Source organism: Sminthopsis crassicaudata, chromosome 3, assembly GCF_048593235.1.
Source record: "Sminthopsis crassicaudata isolate SCR6 chromosome 3, ASM4859323v1, whole genome shotgun sequence".
Lineage (NCBI taxonomy): Eukaryota > Metazoa > Chordata > Mammalia > Dasyuromorphia > Dasyuridae > Sminthopsis > Sminthopsis crassicaudata.
The window spans coordinates 337,936,307-337,950,819 of NC_133619.1; the positions used below are offsets into that span (position 1 = coordinate 337,936,307).

Genomic DNA, 14,513 nt, shown 5'->3' on the forward strand with positions numbered 1-14,513 from the left:
TGGTCTAAACATTCTCAATATTTAGACCTCAATGGTACAGGTTCAAGCCTCTTCATCATCCTGGTTGCTTTCTTTTGGATATTTTCAAAGTTACTAATCTGTCTCTTAAATTGTGATATCCCAATTTGAATCCTATACTGCAACATATGTAGTCTGGTCAGAGTAGAGTCCAACAAAATGGTCAGATTCTCTTTATTCCATGGAAGATAAGTCTCTGAATTCAGTTCAAAATAATATTCATTTTTGTGGTGTCAACATATGGTTGACTAATTTTATGCTTGAAATCCCATAGATCGTGTGTGTGTGTGTGTGTGTGTGTGTGTGTGTGTGTGTGTATGTGTATCTGTGTGTGTGTGTATGTGTATGTAAGCACTGGGCCAAGATCTAGAAATATAAGAAAAAAGACAATTCCTTCCCTCAAAGACCTTATAATTTAATGAGGAAAGAATAGTAAACAATGGGAAGCTGAAAAAGCTGAAGGAACACTAGGGGTTACAGTTTCAAATTAATGTCAGGTTGACACTAAAACATTGAGACCATTGTTTGAGTCCTACCATTCAACATCTGAATCCCATCCATCTCTGCTGTAGCCCTCATCTCTATATGGTTAAAATAAGAAAATTGGTGACAGTTTATCAAGAATTATGCTGGAATCAAGGTGATATCATGCTCAGTTTCAGATTTACAATGAATCATGACTTCAAAAGATCTGCCATTTTATTAATATGAATAATTCTTCAATCTTCTAAGATGGAAGAGAAATTCATCTTATTGCTCATCTTTTGATGCTGAGCCTGTCCAACCATGGACCAATTAACAAGTATTTATTTCAAAACAAATTAATTAAAAGAAGCCTTTTATTTTCGATATATATGCAAGGATAATTTTTCAATGTTGACCCTTGCAAAACCTTGTGTTCTAATTTTTCACCCCTTCCCCTAGATAGCAAGTAATCCAATACATGTTAAATGTGTTAAACATATATGTTCAATCATATATATATATATTTATACAATTACCTTGCTGCACAAGAAAAATCAGATCAAAAAGGAAAAAAAAGTGAGAAAAAAAATAAAATGTAAGTGAACAACAAAAAGAGTGCAAATGCTATGTTGTGAACCACACTCAATTCTCACATTCATGTCTCTGGATGTAGATGGCTCTTTTTATCACAAGATCATTGGAATTATTCTGAATTATCTCATTTAACAAGCATTTATTAAGTACTAAATATGCACTAACAACTATACTAGGAGCTGGGGACAAAGAAATTATCTCAACTCAAGGTATTTATACTCTAATGGAGAAGGCAAGCACACATGCACATATGTGTGTGTGTGTGTGTGTGTGTGTATACATATACTTATACTTCTCTTCTCCATTAAAATGTAAATACCTTGAATTTTATACTTATGTGTATATATATATGTATATATAAAACATAACATGTATAACAAAAAGAAAACTACAAGTGTCAAGATTTTAAATACAATGTATTTTGGGAGGGAAACCACTAGCAGTTTGGATCAAGAAAGACAATATAATGGTGTTTAAGCTATGTCTTGAAGAAAGAGGGACATAATGAGGTGGAAGTAAAGAGGAAGGGCATTCCAAGCATGGGGCCTGGCATAAGAATAGGAAATAGAATATAATATATAAGAAGCAGTAAAAATGGCCATTTTGACCAGATCATAAATTACACAATGAGGAGTAACCAGTGTGGGTGGAGAAGTGTCTAGTGAGGTAGTAAAAAGCTTTAAAAACTAAATATAGGGATATAAATTTTATTCTAAAAGCAAAAAGGAGTCATTGAAATTTATTGAGAAAAGAAGTGTTGTGGTTAAATGTGTGCTTAAAGAAAATTACTATGGGACTGCCCCAGCACTTAGCATAATGTTAGGTATACAGTAGGCACTTAAGAAATGTTTGTTAATTGATTTCATGGATAGAATAGGAAATTTGACAACTAATTAGAAGTCTGTTGCAAAAACTCAGATGAGAGTAGATGAGTATTTGAACTAAGATGGTAGCTGTGTGAATAGAAGGGGTCAGATTGAAGAGAATACAGAGATAGAAATGGCAAGTTTTATCAATTGGCAATATGGAGTGAAAATGAGAATTAAGAATCTTTTAATAGAAATTTGGTCTGGAAAAGGGTAGGGGTTGCGTTGGGGGGGGGAGATAAGGAGTTCAATCTAGAATATGTTGAGTGTGAGAGATCTCTAGGATATTAAGTTAATAAAATTATTATTTTCCCCTAATTATATATAAAAACAATTTTAGCATTCGTTTTTAATTATTGACTTCCAAATTTTTTACTTCTCCCCTATCATTGAGAAGGCAAGTAATTTGATACAAGTTATACATGTATGGTCATGAGAAACATTTAAATATCAACATGTTATTGAAGAAAACATAGATCCCCCCAAAAAGCACACATACAAGAAGAATAGCTTAAAAACTATTCTTCAATCTAAATTTAAACTCTCAATTATTCCTCTGGGGAGGAGAATAGCATTTTTCATCATAAGTGAGACATATAGTTTAAAATGTCCAATAGACAACTGGTGATTCAGGACCAAATTTCAAGGAAGAGAGTTACATGTGCATGCACAAGCATCTGTCTGCTTAGAGAAATCATCAGGGTGAAAAGAAGAAAGCTTGATTTTGGAAGCTGGAAAGTGCCTACAATTCAAGGACTAGATTAAAGAATGAGCCAGGAAAGGAGATTAAGGAACATCGGACAAGTAGAATCAGAAGAAAATACTTTCACAAAATACCCAAAAAAGGGAAGAGGAGGAAGGAATGGTTAACAGTGAAAAATATAGTAGCCAGCTCTGGAAGGATAAATACTATAAAAGACACTTCACATTTACCAATCAAGAAGCCATAACTTTTAGGTCAATTTCAGTTGTATGACAAAATCTGAAGACAAAGGGTTAAGGAATGGGTGATAGAAAAATTGAAGGCAGCAAATATAGATTACTTTTTCTAGGGGTTTGGCTGAGGAACAGAAGAAGGCTATGGATATCTTAAGGATGGAAGGACCCAGTGAGTTTTGGGATTTTTTTTGGGATGGGAGATTTGGGCACGTTTGAGAATATAGGTGAAAGAAACAAAGTTTGAATATTTAAGAAAGTATAATTGAAGATGAAATCTGAAGAAAATAGAAGGAGTTACAGAGGTGGAATCAAGATGGCAGAGTACAGTCAAGAAGCTGCTCAAGCTCTCCCAATTTTTCTTGAAAATTATATGAAACCAAGCCTCTGAACAGAGTCTGATGGAATGAAACCACTCTCCAGCTCAGACAGACTGAAAAAACTTCAAGAAAGGTCAGTCTCACTGAAATAAAAAGGTTATTCAGGCCAGGTCAGATAGATTCTGGGAAAAGCTGGTGAAGAGGGTCTTAATGATAGCAAACCAGCAACTAAGACCTTCAGTCCTGTTTCAAATAGAGGAGCAAATCAGTGCGGCAGTTTCCAGTCCCATCTCAGAAGGCAAACTCTGAGAAACCAGGCTATTTTCTGAACAGAGAAGGCAAAACTATCCCCCACAAACACAAGGAGCACTTGTGCTCAAAGTCGAGGCTCAGAACTGCACAGGAAGCTTGAGACTGTGCTCTCTTTATCCCAGGAGCAGAGCTTCACCTTGAAAATAAAAAAAAATAAAAGAGGAAATACCAAAATAAAAGGAAAGACTATGAGAAAGAAACAGAAAAGAATCTTGACCATAGAAACCTACTATGGTGACAGAGCAAACCAAACAAAACACAAACTTATACAAGAATAGAATGATCACAGAAAAAAATCTCAGAGTGAGATAAACTGATCTCAAGCCCAAAGAGGCTTCTGGGAAATGCTCATAAAAGACTTTAAAAAACAAATAATAGAGTGGAAGAAAAAATGAGAGGTATTCATGAAAGAGTCAACAGTTTGGAAAAGGAAGGAAAAAAATCTATTTGAAGAAAACAACTTAAACAATAGATTAAACCAAACAGAAAAAAAGATATCTGAAGAAAATCATTAAAAACTGAAACAGGGAAAATAGAAGCTAATGACTCTGTGAAACAGCAAGAATCAATCAGACTAAAAAGAATGAAAAGGTGGAAGAAAATGTGAAATATCACACTGGCAAAATAGCTGACCTGGAAAAAAGATCCAGAAGAGACAATTTAAAAATGACTGACCTACATGAAGGCCATGACCAAAAAAAGAACCTGGATAGCATTCTACGAAAATTCATTAAGGAAAACTGCCCCAATATTTTAGAAAAAGAGGAGGAAATATTCATGGAAAGAATCCATCTATCACTTCTGGAAAGAAATCTCACAAGGAAAACCCTAAGGAAAATTGTTGCAAAACTCCAAAACTATGATCTCAAGGAAAAAATACTGCAAGCTGCCAGACAAAAACAATTCAAATATTGGAACAACAATCAGATTTACCCAGGATCTGGCAGCTTCTACAATAAAGGATTAGAGAGCCTAGAATATTATATTCCAGAAAGCAAAGAATTACAACCAAGAATTAAGTACTCAGTGAGACTCAGCATTAAATTTTGGGGAAGGAGATGGAGATTTAATAAAGTTAAGAGACTTTCAATTATTTCTATTGAAAAAAAAAAACCCAGAACTAAACAGAAAATTTAATCTACAAAGAGAAGACTCAAGAGAACCATTAAAAGGTAAACAGAAAAATATATATATATTTAAAGGTTAAACTGTTCACATCCCCATGGGGCAGAGCCAACATGGAGGAGAGGACCCACACTTCATTCTGATCTCCCTTACTACCCTCACTACTGATTACAAAATTCAGCCTCTGAAATAGTGCTTGACTAGTAGAATCCACAAATATTGGGAGTACAACAAATTACTAGCAGAAGATAATTTGGAAGATCACCAGAAAAGGTCTGCCTTGATTTGGTGGGAGGAGGCCAGCACAGGCAGGGAGGCAGAACACAGAGGCCAGCACAAGCTGAGCAGACTAGGGGTGGGGTGCAGTCTCCATGGGTGGAAAATTTGCGAGGATGACTATACCACAGTGTTGGCTGCTCTGCTTTGGTTGCAAAGCAGTAGATTAGCAGAGAAGTTACACAAATGCAAAAGGTAGAGTGTACCCCAAAACAGCAGAGTTTCACAGGACCTAGCCACACCCATCCACCACTAGGAGTGACTCAGCACAATCACTGCAGAGCTGCTCTCGGCAGTGAAGCCACTCTTATGCAGCGCAGCGCAGTTCGCAGCCTGTTCACAGGACACCCACTGTCCATCCTTGTCCTGTAGAGGAATCTAGGAACCTCCTTGCCTTAAAGACAGACCCCAAGGGTTTAAAAAAAAAAGAGTAAAAAAGCAAAGCAAGCTCTAACTATGGATAGCTTCTATACTGAAAGAAAACAATTTCCAACCCTGAGGAGACTAATAGCAGACAATCTCCAGACAAAACCCCAAAGGGGAATACATACTGGTCCCCATCACACAAGGCTCTCCTAGAAGAAATTTTAAAAGATCTTAAAAGAGAGCTAGAAGAAAAATGGGGAAAGGAAAAAGAAGCTCTGCAACAGAGTATGGAAAAGGCATATAATTCATTAAAAGAAATATTTGAAAAAGAAAACAATTCCTTGAAATATGAAATGGAAAAGCTGAAAAACTCCCAGGGAAACAGAATTTGTGAATTGGAAAAGATAAAGAACTCCTAGGAATAAGGGAGCCAAGATGGCGGAGAAGAAACACACGACTCTGTGAACGTCCTCATTCCCTCACAACCAATTAGATAAATTAAGTCTCAAAATAAGCCCAGGACTGATAGATACCACAAGGACTGGAAGCACGACTTACCAGCTGAAGAGAATCTGGAGTTTCGGCAGAGAAGGTCAGTCCCCAGGGGAGGAAGAGGAGAGGCCAGCACAGACGGCTGGGTGCTCGCATACTGCGCCCATTGCGCTGGGAAGGGCTCTGGGATCGGAGAGGCCACTGAGGTGAGGGAATCTGGCACAGGCTGTTGGCTCTTCTCTGCTAATTGTTTGGCAGTTCAGAGGAGAAAGCCAAAATATTTTAAAACTCAGATTGGATTTTCCCCCGACCCTGGAGGTGACTCAGCAGATCTCGGCACCAGGGGTGTGTGGCCTCAGCTACCACCTGAGAATAGTTAAGAGATTGACAAGTGGGTGGATACGGCCCAAGGCAACACACACTGCCTAGCTTAGCTGGAGGGAGTGGAACTCAGCTCCAGGAAGTCCCAGAGAAGCGGAACCTTTGAACTAGGGACCGCGGTTTCTGGCAGACAATTCCAGTTTGAGCACAGGGGCTTTTCACGTCACCTGCTGCAGACATCCACGCCCAACCCGGACACATAGGCTGGGCTTTGTGCTGTCTTTACTATTCAACGCCCTCGAAGCACAGCAGTGCTAATCACCTCTGAGGCACTTCCAGGGAGGGGGTGGGGAACTCTCTCCCAGAGCTCTCTCTAAGCTCAGGAGCAGGAGCCGCTGCATCCATCCGGTCTGGGAGGAAGCTGGTAAAGAAGTAAATAAATAATTTCCTACCCCAGGGACAGACCCCAAAAGATTTTTTAAATATGAGCAAAAAAGCCAGAAAAACTATAGATTCCTTCTATAAAGAGAAAGAGCGGGTATCCAACCCCGAGGAAGTTAACAGCAGAGAGACAGCAGATAACAACCTAAAGGGGAACGATTCCTGCCCCCCATCACATAACTCTCTCCTAGAAGAAACTCTTAAAAAATTAAGGGAGTTTGAAGAAAAATGGGGAAAGGAAAGGGAAGCTATGATAGAGAATAACAACGTCCTGAAATTGGAATTGGAAAAAATAAAGAATTCACAGGAGATGCAGGGAAACAAAATTTATGAATTAGAAAAGGTTACAAAAACACAGGAAAGTAGGATTTCTGAATTGGAAAAGATAAAAAAGTCTCAAGAAAATAGAATTTCTGAATTGGAAAAAGAAAATTCTCAAAAAAAAAATTAGGGAAATGGAAAAAAATTCAATAGAGCAAAATAATTCATTTAAAAACGAAATTGGGCATTTACAAAAAGAACTAAAAATTGTGAAAGAAGAAAATAACTCCTTAAAAGTCAGGATGGAACAAATAGAAATGAATGATTCACAGAGAACCCAAGAATCAGTCAAACAAAACAAGAAAAATGAGAAGCTGGAGAACAACGTCAAATACTTACTGGGAAAATCTATAGACCTGGAAAATAGATCTAGGAGAGATAATCTGCGGATTATTGGACTTCCAGAAAACTATGACCAAAAAAAGAGCCTAGATTCTATTTTACAGGAAATTATCAAAGAGAACTGTCCAGAGATAATAGAAACAGAAGGGAAAGTAGATGTGGAAAGAATTCATCGAACTCCTTCTGAAATAGACCCTAAAAAAAGAACACCACGGAATATAGTGGCTAAGCTGCAGAATTACCACACAAAGGAGAAAATCCTGCAAGCAGCTAGAAAAAAACAATTTAAATACCAAGGTGCCACAAGAAGGGTCACCCAAGATCTGGCTGCCTCCACATTAAAAGATAGAAGGGCCTGGAACCTGATATTCCGCAAGGCAAAAGATCAAGGACTGCAACCAAGAATGAACTACCCAGCTAAGTTTAGCATCTTTTTCCATGGAAGAAGATGGTCATTCAATGAAAAAGAGGAATTCTATATGTTTCTAAGAAAAAAACCAGACTTAAACAAAAAATTTGATCTACATCCACAAGACTGAAGAGAAACAGAAAAAGGTACACAGAACCCTTGAGAACTGTAACTCTGTTGTGGGTATATAAAAAGTACTCAAGGATAATTTGATTTTACTGATATAAAAGAAAAAAAAAGGGGGGTTTAGTAAAGGGAAGGAGGTCGGTTCAGAAAAAGGGGAAGGAATGATAAAAAGAGGGAAACTACATCCCAGGAAGAGGCATAGAAAATACACCATATCTGAGGGAACTTAGTGAGGGGGAGAATCATTGTGTGAATCTTACTCTCATCAGGAGAGGCTCAAAGAGTAAATAATTATCATATTTGTTTTTTAGAGAATTTTCTCTCACCTCATTAAAAGGGGGGAGAGGAAAAGGGAAAAGGAAAAGGAGAATAAGTGAAGGGACTTGGAGGGAGGGGGGAGGGATCCTAAAAAAAAAAAAAAAAAAAAAAGAGGGAGGGTTGCGCGTCACAAGGGGGGTCTGTAAATTAAATATCGGGGAGGGGGATCAGGGGGGTCAAGGGAAAAAAGCATAATCTGGGGATAATATGATGGCAGGAAATACAGAATTAGTAATTTTAACTGTAAATGTAAATGGGATGAACGATCCCATCAAACGGAGACGGATAGCAGATTGGATCAAAAAGCAGAACCCTCCAATATGTTGTCTACAGGAAACACACTTAAAGCAGGGAGATACATACAGAGTAAAGGTAAAAGGTTGGAACAGAGCCTATTATGCTTCAGGTAAAGCCAAAAAAGCAGGGGTAGCTATCCTTATCTCAGATCAAGCAAAAGCAGAAATTGATCTCGTTAAAAAAGATAAGGAAGGAAACTATATCCTGCTGAAAGGTAGCATAAATAATGAAGCCATATCAATACTAAACATATATGCACCAAGTGGTATAGCATCTAACTTTCTAAAGGAAAAGTTAAGAGAACTGCAAGAAGAAATAGACAGTAAAACTATAATAGTGGGAGATCTCAACCTTGCACTCTCAGATTTAGACAAATCAAACCACAAAACAAACAAGAAAGAAATTAAAAAAGTAAATAGAACATTAGAAAAACTAGGTATGATAGACCTTCGGAGAAAACTGAATGGCAATAGAAAGGAATATACTTTCTTCTCAGCAGTTCATGGATCCTATACAAAAATAGACCATATATTAGGACATAAAGATCTCAAAATTAAATGTAGGAAGGCAGAAATAATAAATGCATTCTTCTCAGATCACAATGCAATAAAAGCTACATTCAGTAAAAACTTAGGGGTAAATAGACCAAAAAGTAATTGGAAACTGAATAATCTCATCTTAAAGAATGACTGGGTGAAAGATCAAATTATAGAAACAATTAACAATTTCACCCAAGATAATGACAATGATGAGACATCATATCAAAATCTTTGGGATGCAGCTAAAGCAGTAATAAGGGGAAATTTTAGATCTTTAGAGGCTTATTTGAAGAAAATAAAGAGAAGATTAACGAATTGGGATTACAACTTAAAAGGCTAGAAAAAGACCAAATTATAAACCCCCCCAACCAAAAATTAAACTTGAAATACAAAAATTAAAAGGAGAAATCAATAATATTGAAAGTAAAAAAACTATTGAATTAATAAATAAAACCAAGAGTTGTTTTTATGAAAAAGCCAATAAAATAGATAAACCTTTGGTAAATTTGATCAAAAAAAAGAAAGAGGAAAATCAAATTGATAGTCTTACAAATGAAAAGGGGGATCTTTCCACCAATGAAGAGGAAATTAGAGAAATAATAAGGAGTTACTTTGCCCAACTTTATGCCAATAAATTTGATAACTTAAGTGAAATGGATGACTTCCTCCAAAAATATAGGCTCCCTAGATTAACAGAGGAGGAGATAAATTGCTTAAACAGTCCCATTTCAGAAAAAGAAATAGAACAAGCTATTAATCAACTCCCCAGGAAAAAATCCCCAGGGCCAGATGGATTCACATGTGAATTCTACCAAACATTTAAAGAACAATTAGCCCCAATGTTATATAAATTATTTGAAAAAATAGGGGATGAAGGAGTCCTACCAAACTCCTTTTATGACACAGACATGGTACTGATACCTAAACCAGGTAGATCGAAAACTGAGAAAGAAAATTATAGACCAATCTCCTTAATGAATATTGATGCTAAAATCTTAAATAAGATATTAGCAAAAAGACTTCAGAAAATCATCTCCAGGATAATGCACTATGATCAAGTAGGATTTATTCCAGGAATGCAGGGCTGGTTTAATATTAAGAAAACTATTAGTATAATTGACCATATTAATAATCAAATTAATAAAAACCATATGATCATCTCAATAGATGCAGAAAAAGCATTTGACAAAATCCAACATCCATTCCTACTAAAAACTCTTGAGAGTATAGGAATAAATGGACTATTCCTTAGAATAATCAGGAGCATATATTTAAGACCTTCAGTAAGCATAATATGCAATAGAAATAAACTGCAACCTTTCCCAGTAAGATCAGGAGTGAAACAAGGTTGCCCACTATCACCATTACTATTCAATATAGTACTAGAAATGCTAGCCTCGGCAATAAGAGCCGAGAAAGAGATTCAAGGAATTAGAGTAGGAAATGAGGAAATTAAACTGTCACTTTTTGCAGATGACATGATGGTATACTTAGAGAACCCCAAAGACTCTGCTAAAAAGCTACTAGAAATAATTCAAAATTTCAGCAAAGTGGCAGGATACAAAATAAATCCACATAAATCCTCGGCATTTTTATATATCACTAACAAAATGCAACAGCAAGAGATACAAAGAGAAATTCCATTCCAAACAAATGTTGAGAGTATAAAGTATTTGGGAATCCATCTACCAAAGAAAAGTCAGGAATTATATGAGAAAAATTACAAAACACTTGCCACAAAAATAAAATCAGATTTAAATAATTGGAAAGACATTCAGTGCTCTTGGATAGGCCGAGCGAATATAATAAAGATGACAATACTCCCCAAACTAATCTATTTATTTAGTGCTATACCAATCAGACTCCCAAGAAACTATTTCAATGACCTAGAAAAAATAACAACAAAATTCATATGGAAGAATAAAAGGTCGAGAATTGCAAGGGAACTAATGAAAAAAAACTCAGAGGAAGGTGGTCTAAGTGTACCTGATCTAAAGCTATATTATATAGCAGCAGTCACCAAAACCATTTGGTATTGGCTAAGAAATAGACCGGTAGATCAGTGGAACAGATTAGATACAAAGGACAAAAAAGGATACATAAATAGCAACCTAATCTTTGACAAACCCAAAGATACCAACATTAGGGATAAAAATTCATTATTCGGAAAAAACTGTTGGGAAAACTGGAAATTAGTATGGCAGAAATTAGATATGGATCCACACTTAACACCATATACCAAGATAAGATCAAAATGGGTCCATGATCTAGGCATAAAGAGGGAGATAATAAATAGATTAGAGGAACAGAGGATAATCTACCTCTCAGACTTGTGGAGGAGGAAGGAATTTATGACCAGAGAAGAACTAGAGATCATTATTGATCACAAAATAGAAGATTTTGATTACATCAAACTAAAAAGTTTCTGTACAAATAATACTAATGCAAACAAGATTAGAAGGGAAGTAACAAATTGGGAAAATATTTTTAAAAACAAAGGTTCTGACAAAGGTCTCATTTCCAAAATATATAGAGAACTGACCCTAATTTATAAGAAACCGAACCATTCTCCAATTGATAAAGGTCAAAGGATATGAACAGACAATTCTCAGAGGAAGAAATTGAAACTATATCCACTCACATGAAAGAGTGTTCCAAATCACTACTGATCAGAGAAATGCAAATTAAGACCACTCTGAGATACCACTACACACCTGTCAGATTGGCTAAGATGACAGGAACAAATAATGATGAATGTTGGAGGGGATGTGGGGAAACTGGGACACTAATACATTGCTGGTGGAGTTGCGAAAGAATCCAGCCATTCTGGAGAGCAATCTGGAATTATGCCCAAAAAGTTATCAAACTGTGCATACCCTTTGACCCAGCAGCACTACTACTGGGATTATATCCCAAAGAAATACTAAAGAGCGGAAAGAGACATATATGTGCCAAAATGTTTGTGGCAGCTCTTTTTGTTGTAGCTAGAAACTGGAAGATGAATGGATGTCCATCAGTTGGCGAATGGTTGGGTAAATTGTGGTATATGAAGGTTATGGAATATTATTGTTCTGTAAGAAATGACCAGCAGATGGAATACAGAGAGGCTTGGAGAGACTTAAATCAACTGATGCTGAGTGAAATGAGCAGAACCAGAAGATCACTGTACACTTCAACAACAATACTGTATGAGGATGTATTCTGATGGAAGTGGAAATCTTCAACATAAAGAAGATCCAACTCACTTCCAGTTGATCAATGATGGACAGAGGTAGCTACATCCAGAGAAGAAACACTGGGAAGTGAATGTAAATTGTTAGCACTAATATCTGTCTGCCCAGGTTGCATGTACCTTCGGATTCTAATGTTTATTGTGCAACAAGAAAATGATATTCACACACATGTATTGTACCTAGACTATATTGTAACACATGTAAAATGTATGGGATTGCCTGTCATCGAGGGGAGGGAATAGAGGGAAGGGGGGATAATTTGGAAAAATGAATACAAGGGATAATATTATAAAAAATATATATATAATAAAAAATTAAAAAAAAAAAGAACTCCTAGGAAAGCAGAATTTGTGAACTGAAAAAAAGAAAATAACTCATTAAAAAAATATAAAATGGAAAAAAATTCCATAAAACAAAACAACTCATTAAAAAAACTCAATTGGGCATATATAAAAAGAAATTTTAAAAAAGTAAATGAAGAACAAAACTCATTAAAAATCCGAACTGAACAAATGGAAATGAATGATTTGATGATACATTAAGAATCAGTCAAGCAAAACCAAAAAAATGAAAAAAATAAGGAAAAAATGTTAAATATTGACTTGGAAAAAACAACAGGAGAGATAATCTTAAGGATTATTGGGCTCCCTGAATGACATTGATGACCAAAGAGCCTCAGACACTATATTTCAGGAAATCACCAAAGAGAACTGCCCAGATGTTATAGAATCAGAAGATAAAATGGGATTGAAAGAATTCATCAAACACCTTCTGAAAAACACCAAAATAAAAACTCCAAGAAATATTGTGGCTAAATTTCAGAGCAATCAGACTAAGGAAAGAATATTACAAGCAGCCAGAAAAAAAAAAAATAATTTAAATACTGAGGAGCCACAATAAGGATCATCCAGAATCTAGCAGCTTCCACATTAAAAGATTGAAGGGCCTAGAATCTGATATTCCAAAAGCCAAAGGAACTTGGAATGCAGCCAAGTATAAAATATCCAGCTAAACTGAGCATTTTCTTCTAGAGAAGAAGATGATCATTCAAGGAAACAGGTGAATTCCATTTATTTCTAATGAAAAAACCAGATCTAAACAAAAAAAATTGACCTCCAAATATGGGACTCAAGAGAAGCATAAAAAAGTAAAAAGAACTCTTAAGAACTGTATTTCTGTTACAAGCATACAGAAAGAGCGCATGTATAATTTAATTTTGCTGTTATAATATAAAAAAAAGAATTAAGAGTGGAAAGGGAATTGTATCAGAAAAAGGGAAAAGTGCAGTTAAAAGGGGGAAATTACATCTCATGAAGAGGCAGAGGAAACCTATCCTATCTGAGGGAATTAAGGGAGGGGGAGGAACATTGTGTGAATCTTACTCTCATCTGATTTGGCTCAAAGAAAAAATATTAGACATGTTTGGTTTACAAACTTCTCTTACCTCATTGAAAAGTGGGAGAGGAAAAGGGAAAAGGAAAGGGGTAAGCTAAATAGAAGGGAATACAGAAATAGTAAGGGAAAGGTATAAGAAAGGGGAAGGAACTTTAAGGGGAAAGAGGGAAGAATTCTAAAGAGTGAGAGATGCTGAGGCAATTGGTGCTCATAAGTTTAATACTGGGGATAGGGGTAAAGGGGAAAGGAAAGAGAAAAGTATAATCTGGGGATAAATGGCAGAAAACACAGAATTAGTAGTTTTAACCATAAATGTGAATGGGATGAACTCTCCTATAAAGTGAAGGTGGATAGTAGACTGGATTAAAAGCCAGAATCCTACAATAAGTTGTTTTCAGGAAACATTTAAAACAGAGTGATACAGACAAAGTAAAGGTAAAAGGCTGGAGCAGAATCTACTATGCTTTAGGTGAAGTAAAAAAAGCAGGAGTAGCCATCCTTAAATCAAGCAAAAGCAAAAATTGATCTAATTAAAAGAGACAAGGAACAAAACTCTATCTTGCTAAAGGATATCATAGATAATGAAGCAATATCAATTCTAAATATATATGTGCCAAGTGGTATAGCATCTAAATTCCTAAGGGAGAAGTTGAGAGTTGAAGAAGAAATAGAGAGCAAAACTATAATAGTGGGAGATATTAACCTTGCACTCTCAGAATTAGATGAATCAAACCACAAAACAAATAAGAAAAGATGATAGGTATGATAGATCTTTGGAAAAAACTGAATGGAGACAGAAGGGAGTACACTTTCTTCTCAGCAGTTCATGGAACCTATACAAAAATTGACCATATATTAGGACATAAAGACCTCAAAATTAAATGCAGAAAGGCAGAAATAGTAAATGCATTCTTTTCAGATCACAATGCAATAAAAACTACATTCAACAAAAAGTTAGGGGGAAATAGACCAAAAAGTAATTGGAAACTAAATAATCTCAT

At 35.9% G+C, this 14,513-nt stretch overlaps 1 long non-coding RNA gene across 1 annotated transcript in view; it reads right to left on the bottom strand.

Annotated features, from left to right (window-relative positions):
* Positions 1–14,513, bottom strand: part of LOC141561658 (uncharacterized) — a 60,227-nt gene that overhangs the window by 27,148 nt on the left and 18,566 nt on the right. The window lies entirely within an intron of this gene.